This window comes from Bactrocera dorsalis, chromosome 5, assembly GCF_023373825.1.
Source record: "Bactrocera dorsalis isolate Fly_Bdor chromosome 5, ASM2337382v1, whole genome shotgun sequence".
Classification (NCBI taxonomy): domain Eukaryota; kingdom Metazoa; phylum Arthropoda; class Insecta; order Diptera; family Tephritidae; genus Bactrocera; species Bactrocera dorsalis.
In genome coordinates this window covers 44,139,392-44,154,023 of record NC_064307.1, presented here as the reverse complement: position 1 = coordinate 44,154,023, position 14,632 = coordinate 44,139,392, and positions in this window count along the sequence as shown.

The window sequence follows — 14,632 nt, the reverse complement described above, 5'->3', positions numbered from 1 at the left end:
TTTTGTAGGAAATTGAATGTTCTAAAATATGGTCTCGTATGATTTTTTCGTAAACCCAACCGTTTAAAAGATATTAACGGTTGAAATTTTACTATTTTTGGAAAAATTCTTTATTTCTTATTAATTTTATAACTTAATGAAAAAAAATTATTATGAATGATGAAACTCATAGTTTTGTAGGAAATTTACTGCTCTATAAAAATGGTCTACTGTAATTTTTCGATAAAGTTAAGCGTTTACGAGATATTCATCGTCAAAAATCAGTGCATATTAGGGTGGACCAAAAAAAATAAATTTTTTTTTCGTTTGGTACTCTGAAAAATAGGTTCCTAAGCACCTCTAAGTTAGCCTCTCCAAAGACCTATTCGTAATTATTTTTTTTCATTGAGTTATAAAATTAATAAGAAATAAAAAAATTTCCCAAAAATAATCAAAGTTTAACTGTTAATATCTTTTAAACGGTTGGGTTTACGAAAAATCATACGAGACCATATTTTAGAGCATTCAATTTCCTACAAAACTTAATTAACAAGATATTTTTTGAAGTAGTTGGAAACGAGATATAAATTTTTGTATCTGATAATAAGAAAAAATAGAAAACCGTTAGGCGGAGGACCTTCCCGTTACAATTAAAATCTCATATTTGGAGAGGCTTTCTTAGAGGTGTCTAGGAACCTATTTTTGCGAATACCAATTGAAAAAAAAATAAAAAATTTTTTGAATCACCCTAATGTACATATTAAGATACCAATAGTTTAAACACACAGAGATTAAATTATTTGTTTAAAAAATAGTAATAATAATAATAATAAATATTTATGAATTTAAAGTGTTTCTTAAGATGAATTGTTCTCACAACAAAATTGAATGAAACAATTTCCAAATTCCTTTCCAAAATTATTCAATGTAACATCTTATTCTCTATTATCATGACACCATTTTCCAATTGTTTATTCTTTCAAAAAACTAAATTTCTCAAAAGCAAGTTATAGAGTTCCAATGATGAAAAAAATTTAACTCAAACTCTAAAATATTCTACTACTTCTTAAACCAGCTGTTCAAAACTAAGTGAGCTTCCAAATAAACCTCATTATCTCTTTTTGAATTCGTACAAGGCAAATTTCATTTTTTAATTTAAACTTGAACATCTGACAGCGATTACTTTAACAGTTGATATGAGTTGCCACACTGTTCTAGAGCGACCGTCGCGCAACTTCCTATGCAGAATCAACCCGACATACCAAACTTATGACACGGATAAGTATCCGTTAGAAAAACAACAACAGAACTTAAGTATTTGTACTCATATGTCCCAAGAAATCAACACATCTACCGCCATTTTACCTATGATCCAAAGTCTTCGGAACAGTAAGTTTCCTGAACCTATCTATCCGTCGAGACATCTGTTACTTCAACAACAATAAAAAATGGTTACACAGCAGACTTCCAAAAGCTAATGAGTTTAAAGAAAACTTTAGTTTCACGAATCCAACAAACAACTGATATACTATAAATAAGTATAGTTTAGTAAAGAGGTTTAATAAAAAAATTATAAAATTGCAAACAATTAAATAACTTTACAGTAGTATCTACATATTTATTCTATGATATTAAACTGTAAAACTTTGGTGTTGCTTTCACATAATATAAACTTAGTATGTTGCATTGCACTTTTTCATTGTGTTTCTTATTATTGTTCCATTTCCATTATTTACATCACACTTTGGGATTTCTCTATTTTTATTAAGCTCATGCATATGTATGTATGCAAATATTGTATGTATTAGTATTAGGTTTAGTTGTGTTGTGACATTCCACTCAAATTGTATTGATTAATTATACCATGAACAGGGTATATTAAGTTTGTCACGAAGTTTGTAACACCCAGAAGGAAGCGTCGGAGAGCCTATAAAGTACACATATATATAAATGATCAGTCGATTTAGCCATGTCCGTCTGTCTGTCCGTCTGTACATATACGAACTGGTCCCTCAGTTTTTAAGATATCGTTTTGAAATTTTGCAAACGTCATTTTCTCTTCAAGAAGCTGCTCATTAGTCGGAACAGCCGATATCGGACCACTATAACATATAGCTACCATAGATAAATAATAGAGAAATGCACCGCGACCTTAGGTCTATTGTGCTCTCATAGCTGCCATACAAACTGAACACATAGTTACTAACAGAAATGCACCTGTGAAGGGTATTTAGCGTCGGTGCAACCGAAGTTAACGTTTTTTCTTGTTTTAATATACTTTTTTTTCGTTTCTTTCTTTGCAGGTAAATAATGATGATGTTTAGAAATCTATATAAAAGTGTTAGAATATTTTTAACACCGTTAGTTGTTTCTAACAATGGATACCCAAATATACGATGAACACCTGAGAAATTACATTTTCGGTAAGGTAGTTAAAATATTTATTATTAAAAAATATTGCTGTTCCGCGTACATATATTTGTCAGAGAGGATAATTTTTCAGCATTTCACAATGCACCGCCAAATACTGATTTTCTCGATACCCTCAGGAGAAGATTGGAAGCTACGGATGAGTTGTAAAAAAGTCTTATATGAACAACACCCTTCGTTCATGTTTATAAGTCTAGATAGACCTCCAATAGTTTTAATATTTAGCTGATTGACAGGCCTAAAATGTAGTAATTAATTAAATACTTTGTGGAATACATATCGAATACGTCGAATTTGAATGATATGTTGTGCCGCGGCTATTAAAAGAGCATAAAGTTCGACTATGAATAATTTCTATGGATAGTATGATTCGGCCTTTGAAAGAAACTTATATCAGCTACTTATGCAAAGGAGGTTTTTCATACATATTTTCAAACCAAGACCAAAAATTATTACCTGTCATCACGAAACAACAAATGTCCGTCAGTGACAGATAAATTATTTATTTGCACACAAACAATCGAATCCTATAACTTTTCGCTTTCATATTATTGTAAACTGTCAGAACGCATTGACAGCTAATCAATAACGCGGTAATCAAATTCAGAATTATATGTATATAGTTTTTATTTGGACTCATGCCTTTCGTGTGGCTTTTTCCGAAAGCGCTAATTACACGTTTAATGGATTTCTTTTCAACGACACCTTTCTTAATCAATTTTTTTTTATTTGCTGTCAAAGGTTACACAAAACCTACAAAAATAGGAGCAGAAACTCATTTCATTATGCCTAATTCAAATATGTAACTATTAAATAGCTAAAAATATATACAGCTAGTCTTAAAGCCATTGCTGTCAGAAAGGTACAAACAATTGTGTATCTCATTTTCATAATGTTCCAAGGATTGGTCTGACGAAGCCAAGATAAACCGATGGGTAGCAGATGGTTTCGAGCGGACTTGGAAAAGTAAAAACATGAATTTACGGTCACACCACATTAAGTTTACACTGAAATTTGGTGGCGGCTCAATTACTCGTATGGTGTGGGGCTGTATGACCAATAACAGTTTGGAGGACTACCCAGAATTGGTAGAATAAAGGCACACTTTTACATTGACATTCTGGATAATCATTTAGTTCCTTTTGTGGAAGATTTAGATCTAGGTGTTTCGGATCTCGTTTTCAAGCTGTGCAACACGCCGAAACTCACCGCGCTTTTTAAGTCAGCTGACTGTCTACCCGGGTTACAGGTTTTATTACGATCTGCATTAAATATATTACAAATAGTCTCCCGATCACCTGATACAAAATTTAGTCACTCAATAAAATTTCCAAATCATATATCTAAATTTAAAAGCGAGCATTTCCGACCTGATACCGAGGTCAATTACCTATGAATATGGATGCATGATTATGCAAGAGATCTCAAATTACTTGTGTTGCATACTGCATTGTTGATTTTTTGTTGGCGATGCATACTAGCGGCCATTGAAAAAGTGCAACGAAGCGAAAAGTCGAATTTTGAAACTTGAATGGTCAGCGTGCACCAGCGTCAGCAATCTTTTCTACCATCAAACTCATATGTAAATAAATTTGTATATGTTTGTATGATCTGAGCGTTGCATACAACGTGAGCTACAAAGATTCGGAACAGCATGCTTAATGGCCATAGGCTAATACTGTAAATGCTGTCGAAGCCACAGCCGAAACAAACCAGAACATATCACTGCGACCCGATATACATACATATATACACAAAAGGTATGTATAGATTGGTACGTAGACATACATACAGATGTTGCACTGCAGTTAAAGTTCAACTTTTGCACCTTCAGTTTTGGCTCCTCTGGCCGAACAACGGTAATTGTTATTGCTGACGATACTATTGTTGTTGTTGCTCCTTTATGGCACGACAACCTAACAAGCATTCAACGCGGACAAATAATCGAATGTTCTAATTGGTAGGTGCAAAAACTCCAAACCAGCGTATGGAGGCAGAGGGAGACAAAAGGAAGGACAGACAACTGCACGGATGAATGAACGAACAAACATTCAGATCGGATGACAGTGTACCACACGATAAATGGCTACTGACTAACAGCTCGCTGCTAATGTTTCTCTGACTAGAATTACAATGCCACAGTAGCGAAAAAGTGAGGGCGATCGATAACGGTATCACCGGCATGAGTCCACGCTTGTTAGTTGTAAGGTTAGGTTTTCAGCAGTAACGGCGGCGGTACTAAATCATCGACAACCGGCGGTGACACACACATACGTCATGTGAGCAGCTCGGCACTTGCCCTCGCTCTTCAGCCCAGTCCAGTTTCAGCTTCGTTTCTGAGGCCTGCAATATTTTTTTGTACACAGTAGTTCAATGAACGCTTGCATTCGCTTCAGCTCACTCACATACAAGCATATAGGGGATTAGCGGTTTTATAGCGGTTCATTCGGGCTTTGGAATGCCCACGCGCACACACAGGCTTACATGTGCCATAGTGTAATATGCGTGCTAGTGAACTGCTGATGCTGGGCGTTTAAACTTACGACAATTTTCGAGACTTTAAAGTTTCTAATTTTAATATTATCGGTTCGGCTGTAGAAGCGTTGGGATGCCGGCCTTGGTTAGGTAGCTATTCAAAGGAAAGGCGGTGTGAGCCGGGGCGTTGTCGTAGTGCAACTTGCACTCAGCTGCGATGTCTTGCCGGACCCGATTGACCCTTCGTTTGAGTCTCTTGAGGACTTCCACATAAAACTTAGCGGTGTTGGTTTGTCCAGGAGGAAAAAATTCCTGATGAACGATGCCTTTGATGTCAAAAAAACGGCTTGGACCACTCACAGAAACACGTCGCGCGAAAATGTTTGACTCTACAGGTGTTCGTTAGCTAGAAACGCCCTCTTCCGAATCGAGTCGGTGCGCGCACGCTCCGAAGTACAGTCGCGGCTGAAGAAAATCAGTTCTATTACTTTCCGGAGAAATCTTGTACTATTATCCATACTTAATTATTCCCTGAGCAGGGTATATTGAGTTTTCCACGTTTCAGACATAAACGTCAGAGACACTATAAAAAGAACTCAAAATCTTAATATTTCGCAAAAATAAACTCTTTCAACTAAATAAAATTGCATTTTTTCAATAATTAAACACGGTTAATGATAAAGAATTATGTTCAAATGTCATGCAACAAATCCATTAATAAAATCAGCTTCAAATGCTAGAGAGGAAATTGTTGGCGAATTAATGAATCGCGTGATATTTTAATTGCGAATAATGAAATGCATAGATCAATAGAGGCAAACAACAAACATGCCACAAAGCGCGTCAAGCAACATAAATTGTGGCATTAATAAAAAATAATTGTAACATCAGCAACCCAGTTGAAGAAGCCAACAACAAGAAAAGCGAGAACGAAAAATTCGCCTAAAAGCACGAAACAATGCGGAAGCGACGGGAGTGCAACACAAGCAGCAGCAATAAAACAGCAGCAGAATACCGAACAACACAGAATAACAGTTCCATGGACGCTGCTACAGTTTGGTTACCCATTGGTGTAAGATATGTATTGGCATTATGACGTAAGCACATTTTCATAATTAACAGAGGACAGCAGAAAATCAGAAATTGTGACAACAGCAGCAAGGCGACACTCAGTGGCTCAGCGATTGACCAAATGCGGTGATATTGATGACATTACACGCGGTACCAAAGCATATTGTTGCAATGCGGAATGCAAAACTTCTGCAAACGAAAGCAAAAAGTCAGGCTTTATAATATAATTATAGAATGAATATGCGTCGAAATATACAAAAGCGCACAAACAACAAAGCGGCGGTTAATTGGCGCACAAAGGGAGAGAGAAACCGGCGATCGGACAAGAGTACGAACAGACATGCGGAAATGATTGGATAGGCGCTGAAATGACTGCTCGTTTAAATGGCCACAATTGCCATAACTGCACTGATTGACCCATTGATGCAGCAATCGTTTAAGTAGCCACCGCCGTCGATGCCCATTGTTGTGTTGGCTGTGGTCATTGTGACTGCCGTGGTAAATAGTTAGTTTTCAGTGCTGTGGCTTTAAATTAACATGTGAAAATGACCACAAGAGAGATCACAGGTACTACCGAGAGGCAGACTGTACTGCGGTGTATTAAATATCTTATTGAGTTCTCTTTAGGTTCGATAGTAGTTACTCTCAAAATCGTTCTTTAATTCTAAGGTATTATAAAAATAAAATCTTCTGACAAACATATTTAGAATTATGTTTATCTCATTGACAAATTTTGTTAGATCATTTTAATAAAAAAAATCTAAAATAATTATATCTTTGCGAAGGATTTGACAAAAATAATCTTGCTCAAGAATTTTGGCGATTTGTGGATTTCAAAGGATACTACTAAAATTGAACCCTTGTAAAGTGAAAGTGAAGCTATCACTTTCGGATGCGGCAATTCTGGATAGAATTTCAAGAAGTGGTGTTTATTTTATGAGTTATGAATTTTTTCAATCATTTTCATTATCTCATTCCCCTAAGGAGTGGTCTGAATTTATATGAACCTGTTATGTGTCTCATGTTCTTCCATATTCTAAGACTTTGTTAGGCTACGTTAAATAAAGCACTCAATTATTTACCTTTCCGCTATTACATATTTCCTATCTAAAAGTATGAGATCCGTGGTATTTTAGCCTTAATTTGGGAAAGTGGAGAGAGCTCGCCTTAAACTCAAAAACCCAATAGTGAACCGTTAGATACTCATCATTCTGAAGGAGACTGCACTCCACAGGAGTAAATCTACTGCTTCCGTAATGGTAGTTCCTGTTTCCTCTAACTTTACATAAACACTGCATAACGGTTCCACTGCAGTTCTAACAAACTGCAACAATATGCTTAATTTTTGTATGCAAATTAGCTACACTTGCAACAACAGTCGGAGGTACTTGCTGTCATGCCGCAGTAAAATTAGGAATAACTACTTGCCGCAGCATAAAACTAATATTGAACACAGTTGTTGCAACATACAAATGGTGATGACAACAGCATCTAAAATATAGCAGTAAAAATAAACCGTATTGAATAGCAAATTATGGCCACAACAACAAAAAGAAGACCTAAATGCAATTTTCTCACACCATACAAAACAAGAGAAAATTACGCTTTGTGCAACAAAAGTCACTTGACCGATGGTAGACAGCTGCATCCCAAGCAATTACCATACCATTTTTTCTCTATGACACGTCAACGCTTTCTTTGCAACACACATAACTGCTAAGTGGCAAGTTGACTGAGTGACACCGAAGTGCGGCAGCTACGCAATTTGTGGGCGTTACTAGCTACGCTCGTTGGTGTCTGGTCCGAGCTAGCTAAGTGATGCTGATGCTGCTGGTGCAAACACGCTAGTTGAAACTTATTGTTGCAAATGCTGTTGTTGGTCGCAAAGGCGCTTACTGCTTGCAATTTTCAATTTTTTCTTGTGCGCAGCTTCTTCTTGCTACCGCTTGCCACTGATTGTTCTTTTCAATATACAACTTCTTTGTGTTGCAAGCGTATGTGGCATGTTTTGTATTGCTCCGTTTGACAGGCAACATTTCTTTTCTTAGCGCTTAACATGCCGTTTACAACAAGACATTCGGTAGCAAGTAAAAAATTAGATGGGCGCTTGTAGCCACGAGTGTACGGTCTGTGGCAAAGTCTTAGAAGTGCCACTATATATCAGAAACAACAAAAACTAGCAAAAGTTGTATGTAAAATGACTGCAGCAGAAAACATGCTGCGACAATTGCTGAGGATTTCTAATATTTGCTGTGTTGTAGCATGACATTTGCATCAGCGTTAAGCATTTGTGCAACAACATGCAAACCACAATACAATATTTGCAAGAACAGCTGCATAGAAGAAGACAAGTGCTGTTTATCACTGGAGATTATGAGATGCCCAGACACCAGGAAATAGCTGCAATGCCTGGGAATCGCTTGCCACACTGGTCATATGTGCACAGGTGTGTGTTTTTGGATGTGCGTAGGCAAATAAAAGTGGTCAATTAAAAAGAGTTGACTTTATGCAACAAAATTTTTCATAACCCTTAAATGCCCAATTCCTCAGATTTTTGTAAAAAATTTATATGTTATGTAAGAATATATGTGGAACGTGGTTTCTTCGACGATTTTTTGAAAAAATTTACTTTCAGAGAAATTTTTTTAAAAATAATGGTTGTATCCTTAAAGATACACTGGGCATTCCCTTCAATTTTTACTTTAATACCCAAATGAGCTAAACTTTGTATTCAAACGATTAAAATGCGACTTATATTGCAAGGAAAGTAATTTATTAAAAATGTATTCATATTTCATAAATGTTCGTATAAAATAATATAAAATTTGGTGCATAACTTACTAAACAAAAGTGTTTTGGAAAATTTTTTTTATATAGTCGTTTTACATTAATAACCTTATGTATTGGTAAAGAGAACTTATTATATCTTAAAAATGGTGATAATTATAAAAGCAATTTTTTTCTGATGTCATACATAAATTTACTTTACATTTAGAACAAAACATTTTTGTTTGTCCCGAACAATTTGGATACTTACATCTGCCTTTTTTCCCCATTGTAGTCCAGTGATCCGTCATGTCCAATCGGCTGTCTTTTGATAAAGCTACAGAAGAATTCGGTTTCCTCTTTTTTTCCTCTAAAAACGGCTGGAGGCTAGGACGCCCACGTTTAGGGGCTTCAAAAGATTTGAAACTAAATAGGGAATCCGCGACTTCTAACTTCAAATCAATAAGACGCATGTCTTTATATCCGTGGCGATTCTTATTAATTCGTTTGTACAGAATCCATGCATTAGCACATGTTAAGTCTAGTAAGTGATAAAACATTCTGTTTGTCCATTTACGACTTTTCATCGTGATTTTATGACGACCCATACAGCTGTCAAGTAAATCTACGCCACCCATATGACGATTGTACTCTTTAATTATTTCTGGGCAGGAAATCATTTTGAATGTCTTGTCCTTTTTGTCGTAACGTTTTATGGAGGAAGATGTTGCAGGTAAATCTTCGTTTTGACCAATCATCAAGATTGGTTTCATACCGATGTAAGTTGAAACAAGATTAACAATCTTGTTGTCCTTCCATGACAATGATGTCACATCGACGCCGTAAATTGAAGCAACGTATTCGCGGCTGGTTCCACGCTCATATTTTGACATTACTTTCTCATTTGGAAGTTTGCAGTTTTTAATCCGATTGCGACGAATAGTCCCAATTGAAAGTATACCTTGAGATCGCAAATATACTAACAACGGCACAGTTGTATAGTAGTTATCAAAATAAACGATATGATTTTGATAACGAGGAACCTCACGCAAAAGTCTAACAACAATATTTGCAGATGACTTCAAATCTGGTTCGCCCTGGAGTAATATGTTAGGTCCTCCGGAAAAAATTTCAAACTTATAAGCAAACCCGGTGGAGTCACATAAGACATATAATTTAAACCCCCATTTCTTAGGCTTGTTAGGCAAATATTGCTTCATGTAATTTTTCATTTTTGAAGAACACATTTGTTCATCAACGCACAATCGGTCTAACTTAGGTATGCTACCGAATGTTCTGTTTAGGGTATCAATCAATGGTCTAATGAGATATAGTCTATCGCGGTTTGGATCGTCTCGAGATGGAGCATTTTCTTTTTCATTAAAGTGGATGAATTGCCGTATTTTTTCAAATCGGTTCCTAGTCATCGTTGTTTGTATTATTGGAACACAATGGTTGCCATTTTCAGACCAATAATCTCTTGTACTCGGGAGATTGAAGTAAGACATATAAAATAAGATACCAATAAATTTACGTAAATCGAATAGATCAAAATTAAAAGCTTCGTTAAGTTCGGAGTAAATTTTAGTTTGCTCAACTATTTTGAGCTCCAAAGATTCTGGAAATAGGAATGACCAAACCTGAAAAGGAGTTTGCAAAGCCTTCAAATTATCGGATATGCTACTATCGCCTCTAAAGCTAATTTCAGCATTGGTATATTGAATATTTCCAGTTTTCCATATTACCCTGTCAAATTCAGAAGACTTCGGATCCACAGACAAGTTTTTGAATAATGAAGGAAATAAATTTGAGGAAACCCGCATGGCGATAGGTTCATCTGACCCTGCGGAAGTCCCGGCTTCTCTAGCAATCCCTATATTATCGTCATCATTTATCATGTTCACAAAGGAATCATGTAACGACGTTCCTAAATCTATTTCATCCTCAAAATGGTCATCAACAACGGCAACATTGTGAATTGATGCGTCTGCATTTTGTGTTTTTATTAAATCATCAGAGTCACTCTCGAAATCATCAATACTCTCATATCCAATCTCTTCACACAATATAGCACACACGTCAGCATTGGACATTTTGATTCCATCAACTATTATATAATCGGCCATTATAAAATTGATTAGAAAAATATATATCTTACGTGCAAGAACTTTAACGTCTTGTCTCATCAGCGTTCTTAACTCAAATGATGTTATAAATGCAATTAACGTGCTTTTGCATTTCAAATACATATGAGCGTTTATCAAACAAAATGTGAGCGGCAATGCCCAGTGTATCTTTAAAGATACAACCATTATATTCACTCGTATTCAGCAGGGAAGCGAAAAATAAAATCAAGTAAAAATATATCGTTAAAAAATTCTCTTCGGAACCAGTATAAAAATTTTCGGGTCTAGAATGCAAATAGTTATGGAGATTTTACATTACAAAAGCGATAATTTATTTAATTTAACAAAAACAGTTTTTTTTTTACTTTGCTTATCAAATTTGCCTTCAGTTGCAACAAATTTAGTAGAAGTATTACCATTTATGAAGTGTGTATATTTTCTTCATGCAGTGACATGTGTATTAATGTTTTTAGATCATTAATATTGAAAATTGGTGATATTTAATGGTTGTATCTTTAAAGATACAGTGGGCATTTAAGGGATAAGCAAAGGGATTAACAAAAAACCTGAGTTTTCTAAATTTTTTAAACAGTTCAATATCTTGAGCTGCCTGAAAAAGTACATATGTAGGTATGAACATTTGAACATTTTTTGTTATCCATAAAATCGATTTAATTGTTTACAATTAAGAAAAAATAAACATAGTGATAGATTAATTAATATTGCAACAACAGTTTTATTTTCAAGCGCTCAACACCTTTCTGCCCCATTGTCACGTGACAACTTCGACTGCACACACTATTTGCAGCTCGTTTAATTTTACAGTTACAGCGTACGCCAAGACTTGCCGTTACTTACAGCGAAATTTTGTTTTTTTATGCACTTTTGTGTCATGCAACAAATGAAGTGTCTCTAATGAGCACACGCACCAGACGCGTAACAAAATTTTAAAAAATCTTCGTCAGCAACATTCCTAAAAGTGTTAAAATAAAATAAATCTTAATGTGAGGCATGTATAAATAACTTATTAAATAAAATTTGTATAAAATGCAAACTTTATATGCAACTTTGTTTACACATTAGGGTGGGTCCTAAAACAGAAATCGCAGATTTTGTTCAGTTTCGCTTTCTCAAACGTTTGTATAATGGCCAAGTATGCCGCATATAAATACTACGTTCGATTCGACGATTAGGGTGTGTCGGACAAGGTACATAAACTTTCAAACTTCGATTTGAAGATGATTCAGTAACTGAGTTAAGATATGCTGTAGTCTCCATTATACTAGAATCCACGCAACATTAAAAAAGATAACCAAACTTTTTCCGATCACCCTAATTTACATATTTGCACAGAAGTCTCCCAACTAATCTTGGCGACTTGCGAACCACACAAGCAGGCTTTGATACACAAACTAACATGCTTACATGCTCGCTATCTCTCCCAGCGCCTGACAGAGTTCAATTCAACGGCCGCTGAAGCGCTACGTTACAACTCAAAAGCTTGCAAATAACTGTAGATTTACTAAACACAAACACTCACACACGCACACAATCGCAGCTCAAATGGGAATATTCCAGTCTAGTTGAACTTTGACCACTTTGGCATCTGTGCGCTATTAATTTTCATAATATTTATGCGATAATAAATCCATTGCCAGCAATTGCGGATAAATCGAAAAACAACAACAAAAGCAACAATATGGTTTTATTTATTTTATACATCTTAATAAAAGCTCCAGTCAAACATTTTGTTGCCTCAAAAAATACAAATTAATTAACCAATGCGCCTCGGTGTTGCATTTCTAGCACGAAGTCATTTAAACATTCGTCTAATATGCAAACACATAAGCGTTGTGTTGACCGCTGTGACAACATTTTGATTACCACCACTAACAAATCGCCAGTGTGGTGCCGTGTCGTGGCGCAGCATACAAACATCCAAAACAGATGTAGCTGCCGCTACAAGTGTTGCACTCTATTTGCATATAAATGTTGACATATGCAGTTACAATATATACTGATTGAGCGCCTAATATGACTTCGTCAAACATCTTCATACAACGAAATAGTGTGCTGGGTCTCATTGAACGTTGAGCGTCTGTCGTTAATTGATTTGAATTGCTGCCGCTGAATTTAATTGGTCTTCCTTAATAGTTTGCACATTTTATTTTTTATCAGCGAAAGTGACAGCTTTCTAATGCGCAAATATTTATTGTTTTTTGATTGATAATGAGTAGAGAAGAATTGCAAATGTTTGCTTATTCAATGAATTTCCGCTTGCATCGAAAATGTCAAATATATAATTTTTATAATTTCTTATTACAATAATATCTTCTTATAGATAGTATTCTCTTCATAGAGACACTTTGAAATTTGTTTACAAAAAAAAAATTTTATTGTTATAATTTAGCCCTCCGATGCACAAAGTCATAAAAGTATTTCCCAGTTAATTCTTTAAACCTTCTTTTTTATATGTACATTAATGTGGGCCAAAAATTAGTTTATATTTTATTTTTCGTAGTTACCATGAAAATCTCATTCAACATGACTAAAAACAAGTCCTGGTAAAATCTGAGCTCTTTATATCAATATTAAGAGGTGCCTCATCGACATTTTCGATTTCCCATATAAATTACATGGAAAAAAAATCATTTTTTTTTGTGGTGGTTATTGTGCGGAGATTTTAATGTGCACGCGATGGCGGCCAGTAGGGATGGTAAACTCGATTCCGATACTACTCGAGAATCGAGTTTTCTCGTAAAATAATCGATTTTTCGAATGTCAAGAACCAGTTCTTAATCCACTACGACTACTGAAAATCGATTTTTAAAAAACGATTATTTAACGAGAAAACTCGATTCTCGAGTAGTATCGGAATCGAGTTTACCATCCCTACTGGCCGCCATCGCGTGCACATTAAAATCTCCGCACAATAACCACCACAAAAAAAAATGATTTTTTTTCCATGTAATTTATATGGGAAATCGAAAATGTCGATGAGGCACCTCTTAATATTGATATAAAGAGCTCAGATTTTACCAGGACTTGTTTTTAGTCATGTTGAATGAGATTTTCATGGTAACTACGAAAAATAAAATATAAACTAATTTTTGGCCCACCTTAATGTACATATATAAGAATTCGAAAAATCTTTTTTCATATAACCAGCAATGTTTTGCGATCGGGCAGTTTGATCACTTACTGTTAAACTATGACAGCTTAAAAAATCGTTAAATTCGAGTTATGGTATTAAACTAAGTATTACTGCTTTTGTTAATACCTAGAGCTTAAAGTGCAAAAGTGACATAATCAAATGATAAACCAAGCCCACAAAGCTTTATCTTCGACAACGAAATCAACATTATGTATTAAGAACCGTCAAACAGCCTTTAATAGGAATCCTTTATGGGGATAAACATTCGATTCACTCAATGATGTTCTATTCAATGATCCCAAATAGCTTCACATTTAATCAACCTCAAATGCTCCAAAAGATTTCCAAACATAATCCACTCCATATCAATTTACGTAGGATTTGGTCAACCGTTAAACCAAATACATCACTGGGTTTAATCATAAAGCACTTTAGTGTGTGAGCATGAACTACAAATTTGTGTGAATGAGAGAATACGAAAATAGTTTTCTTTTACACGAAGAAAAAATGAAAACAACAACTTAAGCTAACATTGATGCTGACTAGCTTAAAGTCTATCAGGAATTTTATTATGATTCCAAAGAAATAGAAAAGTTTCGATGATAACCAAGTGTGAGGAATACAAATAGCT